Source organism: Mobula birostris, chromosome 13, assembly GCF_030028105.1.
Source record: "Mobula birostris isolate sMobBir1 chromosome 13, sMobBir1.hap1, whole genome shotgun sequence".
NCBI lineage: Eukaryota > Metazoa > Chordata > Chondrichthyes > Myliobatiformes > Myliobatidae > Mobula > Mobula birostris.
The window spans coordinates 94,001,139-94,007,629 of NC_092382.1; positions in this window are offsets into that span (position 1 = coordinate 94,001,139).

A 6,491-nucleotide genomic window follows, 5' to 3' on the forward strand; every position below is an offset into this window, starting at 1 on the left:
GAACGTCTTGGTGAACAGGCAGATGTGTAACAAATGTGGACGGTGGACGGCGGTTGTTCTTCATTCGTATTAACTAGAAACCAGATTATTAATGATGCAAGAGAAATGGGTCACGAGAACGAAACGTGGAAGGGGACCCGCGTGTCCGTGTACACGAAGCAAGAATTCAGGTGGCACAAGAGATTCTGCAGATACTAGAAATCCAGAGTAACACACATAAAATGCTGGAGGAACTCAGCAAGTCAGGCAGCATCTCTGGAGAGGCATAAATAATTAACTCTTCAGACCCTGACCTTTCGTCAGGACTGACAGGGATTGAGAAACAGCGAACAGTTGGGAATACATGTGCTACGCCACGCTTTATTGAAAGAGAGGATAAGGACAGGGGTGTTCCCAATGCAGCCGCACGGGGCGTTTAAGAGTCGCGGTTGTGGCCATTTTATCGGATGAGAGGTGTTGATTTCATGTAGGGAACGTGTGCTGCTCTGAAATCCACTTGCAAGGGCGAAGGGAGGATGGGCGACCGGGCTGATCGTTCAGTGCTGTACACACCGCCAGACGGGATCTCAATGACCCGATACAACGGACGGATGGAAAGTGGACCGACGTTAAACCCGAGGCTGATAGGTTCTTGATTAGCAAGGGCTTGAAAGGGGATGAGGCGGGTGGCTTTGAGATTAACCAAGCACGATGGGATGGCGGAGATGAACTGATGGGCCGAACGGCCTAATTCTGCCCCTATGTCTTATTGTCTGATGTCGTGGACTCCACACCCGGGGATTACGTCATCAAGATATTTAGAAACGTCACATACAATGGTGATCGGGACACATCTCGACACCAGGAGGGCAGAGGAACGATTCGTTCTGTTACATCGAAGGCACCAGACTCCAAGGAGCGGATTATATTTCTGAAAGACATTTATTATATTTATTAATACTCCAAGGGTCAGCTGATATGGGGGGAGGGGTGTTGTTGCTGTGTGCTCGGAGGAACAGTGCGCCGATGTTCAAAGGCCGCGAGGCAATGCTACAGCTCCGTAAAACCCGGTTGGACTTGTACCGGGAACACTGTGTCCACTTCCAGTCGCCCCGGTATAAAACAGACGCGAAAGCTTCAGACAAGGTGCAGAGGGAATTTACCAGGATGTAACCTGGATAAGAGAGCATGTCTTATCAGGGTAGTTTGAGCGGGCTGGGGCTTGTCAGGGGTAGAGAGTGGGGATGTCGTGACTGCAGTAGCAGTAGAGGCGGATATGTTGGGGGTATTTAATAAACTGTCTGATAGGCACATCGGTGATAGAAAATGGTGGGAGACACAGAAAGGAAGGGTTAGATTGTTCTCCCACTAGATAAAACTCGGCACAACATCGTGTGCCGAAGGGTCGGTACTGTGCCATGCTGCATTCTATGGGTATTTTCCTGGTGGAAAAGGTGCGGAGGGCAGACTGGCCTCCTGCCGTTTTGTTTTCTGTATTTTTTGCGTTTCGTTAGTGCGATGGCCCAAAGCAGCATCACCCGCGGTTCGGGCATGGGTCGTCAAAAGCCCGGGGAGCCGGGCAGGTGATCCCGGTGGCGCCTGCGCGCTGCGCTCAGGTGGCCGAGGCGCTGACGACACGAAGCAGCGAGATGACCGGATACACCGCCGCGCTCTTCAGCTGCTCCCGGAACCGGGACTGCGTCGCCGCGTAAATGAACGTGTTGGTGCAGCAGCTGACGGTCCGCAGCATAAATCCGACCATCGTAAAGATGAACTGCGAGTCGTTCCGCCCGGCCGCCGTTCCCGTGATCTGATAGTAGACGAATTCCACGACGTGCGTCAGCCACAGGAGGATGAAGCTGCCGGAGAGGGTGAAGAGTAAAACTACAGACCTCCTCCTGCTCTCCATCTCCTGGTCACTCCGGTTCTCCCCACTGCTCTGACCCCGCAACCCCTTCCGGACCCGACTGGCCACCAAAATGTGCCTGACTGTCAGAGCGTTGAGCAGCAGAATGGCAGCGAAAGGGAGGAGCGGGGTTAAAACCGTGTTTAACCAGTCATAGCTCATCCAGCCTGGTTCGGTAAAGAAAGCGATCATTGGATAGCAGCCCCGCGGCACGTTGTCGATGATCACTCTTGGGACATACGTGAAGTAGTAGGGGACATTCTGCAGACACAGCAGAACGCCGGTTGTCCCCAGAACCACAGGCGCAGTCTTCCCGGTGCAATATTTTGTTTTCAGCCGCCGGCAACAGATGGCAACAAAGCGGTCGATTGTGAAAGTGACGGTGAACCAGACGGAGCAGTCGGTGGCCGAGCGACGCAGCACGGTGATGACACTGCACACGAGGGTTATGTTGAAGAAGCACTCCGGGAAATAATGGAAGTTGATCCGGTACAGAATAACCTCGGTGAGGATCAGCATCAAGTCCGCAGCCGCCATGGCAACCAGGTACCGAGTGGTGCAGGTGGAGAGACCGCACTTTCCCCGGGACAGGATGGCAATCGCCACTAAATTCACTGGGGGCAGAGAGCAGGGATGAGAACGGGGGAAGTAGTGAAATCGTGTTAGAGCACGCAAAATACACTCGGTATCCACTTTATTAGAGACACTGGTACACCCGCTTAATAACACAAATATCTCATAACCAATGGCGCGGGAGCCGCTCAGCGCTTAAAAACATGCAGACATGGTCGAGAGGATCTGTTGGTGATCGGAAGAAATATCATAATGGTGAATAAATGCGATCTTATTAGAATAATTGTTGGTGTCAGACGGGTTGACCGAGTATTTTAGAAACTGCTGTTCTGCGAGGATTTTCATGCACAGCGATCTCGAGAGTTTACAGAGAATGGAGCGAAAAAAAAAACGTCCAGTGAGCAGCGGTTCTGTGGACGAAAACGCTCCGTTAATGAGGGGGGTCAGGTAGGAACGGATAAACTGTTTTAAGCGGACAGAGAGGCGTCAGTAACTCAAAGGGTCGCACATTACAACAGTGATGTGCAGAAGAGCATCTCTGAACATACAAAACGTCAATCCCTGAAGAGATTGTGTGTCTTCAGGCTCTTGTCCCTTCTCCCCGATGATAGCAAAGAGAGCGGGAAATGGCCTGTGTAGTGGGGATCTTAATGATGGCTGACGCCGTCTGGACCCAGCGCATATTGATAATGTTTTCGCTTGTGTTCAGACTGGTGCCCGTAATGGAGCGAGTTGAGTTGACAACTCTGTAGCTTTTTCCGAATGCGTGCCGCGCTCGCCCACCCACCCGCCACGAAAGCCAGTCAGAATGCTCTCCACGGTCTGTGTACTCTATGGAAATTTACCGCTGTTATACAAACCTTCGGTGACATATCAGATGTCCCCAAATTCGTGAAATATGACCGTAATTGTAAAATATTGGGCCAGGGTCGAACTTCAGAGATGTCGATACCCAGGAACTCTGCCCATCGTGATCTAATGCACCTCCTTCAAGTCTCCTTCCCGTCCGACTTGGTTTCAAGAGAAAAGCTCGAGTCCGTTCAAACTTTCCTCCATTTGGGCAGAAGCGGGATTTTTTTTCTCGGACGAAATAAGGGTGGGGTTTGGAAACCGTCCCAGCTTGCCAGCAGTGTCCAAATTTCAAAGTAAATTTGTTATCAAAGTACGAATATGTTACCGTATACTAACCGGAAATTCGTTGACTTGCAGGCGTTTTCAGTAGACCAAAGAAATACAATAGAATCAGTGGAAAACGACACACAGAGACCGGCAGATAGAAGATAACTCGGACACAGAGAAAGTCCGATTAGGAGTAAGTTACTCAGCCGTTCACCGGCATCAGTCAGTGCAATTCTAGCTGATTCTCAATTCCAATACCATATTCTATTCTATCACCAGGGCTTTTGCAGCGAGAAATCTCTCTGATTCACACATAAATAGTTTGAGCTCGCTGGCGACTCCCACTGTTTGCGCCAGTGAAATTCACCCGTCAGTCACCCTCTACGTGGAGAAACCCGCCCACCTCATTCACAATCATCTTGTTGCGTACTGGAGTCGGTAACCCTAGCGACTGGGCATGCGCAGTGTTGCCAAAGGAACAGAACTGCGACCCGCGGACCTGGAAACGACTGGGAGAATGGGCAAAGAAGTGGCAGATGGAGTACCGTGTCGGAAAGTGAATGGTCATGCCCTTTGGTTAAAGAAATGAAAGGTTTGACTAAATGAAGAGGAAACTCAAAAAACTAAGGTGCAAAAGGACTTGGAGTCCTTGTGTTGGAGTCCCTAAAGGTTACTTTGCAGGTTGAGTCTGCGGTGAGGAAGGCAAGTGCGACGTCAGCATTCATTTCAAGATGACTAGTGTGAGGGGATCCTGAAGTACCCCTATTAACTGTGCTTTTGAAAAGAGAGAGAGAGTTATTTAACACCGACTTGTTTGTAAGAGAGAGAGAGAGAGAGACGAAGACTAAATGCTTGGACTATCACCTTAAGGCACGAGAAAGAACTAATTAACTTTTGAATTTCTGTTGAAGTTGGAGACAGCACCGAGCAGCTCGGAAGTTGCTATGGTGACAGAAAGCGGTGTTATTTAATGGACACTCGATGTTATGATTTTCGGCAAGTTGTTGACATTTTCTTGAAGGATTTTGCCTGCTTGCATTTCTTACACAGACAAAGGAAGGAGAGATTATTTGAATGACAGTTGATGCTCAGTATGGGAAGACAAAAGAGGAGGTCAGATGATACAGACCTCGGACACATGTTTGGACACTGAATGAGCATTGTTCTGCCCGCAGGAAAAGTGGGTTTTGGAGGATTGATCAGGCTGATCGATCCATCGCTCTTGCAGTGGAAAAGAGGAAAAGCGTTGACTGGTGGGGAATAGTCCATGTGTCCAACCTCACCTGGGGGATAGCTCCACCACAGGAAACCGGTCCCCTTTGTTATAGTCACAGTCGGTGACTTTTAAAGGATTTCGAAGGACAACGGAAAGATCGACGGCGTCAGCTGACCTGAAGACTCAAATCTCTCCCTCTCTCTCTCTCTCCATCAGTACTCAACTCAATACCACGAACTGAACTGGACTGAACTGAACTTTACTCATCATCGTAAGACTGCATCTTTTTACCCCTAGACTTAAAGAAGCTTGGTTTTCCATACAAATATATCCACACTTACTGATATACCTACTTTTATATATAATCATTGCTAACCTGTTTGATTTATCTACATTTATATTACTGTATTGCGTAGTTACTAATAAATATTATTAGTTTATAGCAATACTGGACTTTAAAGTGTTTTTCATCTCTGCTGGTTCTTTATTTCTGTCACGGGGTACGTGACATAAATTGGGGGCTCGTCCGGGATATGAACAAATTAGTCGGGAGGCTGGTTTGAATTGATTGGGGGAAATCCTTTTTGATTTGGTTGTGTGGAAATACAGCAGATCCATATCTGTGTGGAAATACAGCAGATATGGATGTTAGTGTTGAGGAGTTTCTTTTGGAACCAACCCCGGATTCGTTGGATGATGCTACGAGGGTTGTGCTGTTGGGAATTGCTCAAAAGTTAAAACTAAAGGTGACCACTATCATGAGGAAAGTTCAGATGCAGACAGTGATAGCTCAGCATTATATAGATAAGGGAACGTTTGATGAGGAGGCGTGAGGCTTGTTCGCGTTCGGTGAACCTGCTGAGGATGAGTTTCAGCTTCAGTTGGAAAAATTAAGAATGGAACATGAATTGAAATTGTAATTGAAATTAAAACAGCTCGAGGCTGTTGAAGCATGAAAGAGGAGGGTCGGTGAGGCTAGAAGGGCAGCAAGACAGAGAGAAGAGGCAGAAAGACAGAGACAGCTCGAGAGGGAGAAATGGCAACGTGAAGATACCGTGGCAGAAAGACCGAGACAGTTTAAAAGGGAGAGGTTGCAGCAAAGAGGTTTAGTGTCGGTCCCTGATGATATTTACAGCTCTGAAGGGCTTGTTTGTGTGATGAATTTAAAAGTTGTGTTGCTGATGAGGGAGGGGCATATCCAGATGCAGAGGATGCCGCTACCTTGCAGAGGTTTGATAAGAAAGCAGACGAAGAAGTTTTAAACCACGAGGTTAAGCTTACTCCAGAAAAGAGTTTGCCAGAGAACAGCTGTGAGGTTCGGGGTGACATTGAAATTGAAACTGGAACAAGTGCTGACAGCCCAGAGGAGGCAGCTTTTCCGATTGAATGTGTTCAGGTTGTTGAATACCTGTGAGTCCACAGGATTCTGAAACTCATGTTGAAGTCTGAGGTGCCTGGCTTGGTTGGAAAGGAATGCAGCTTTTGTGTGTCAGATGATCTTGGTTCAGTGAATAAGGGGTTAACCTTGGTACCAGTGGAATGTGAGGATTCTTAGTCATTCATATTAGACCGTGTTTTAAAAGCTGGTGAGATGAGTGTTGCTGAAAATAATGGGAAAAGTGCTGTTTCTGGACTTTTGGATAATGTGCTGGGAAAGGTTAGATTGGTTTCATGACCTTTGACCCTGCTTGCAGGACA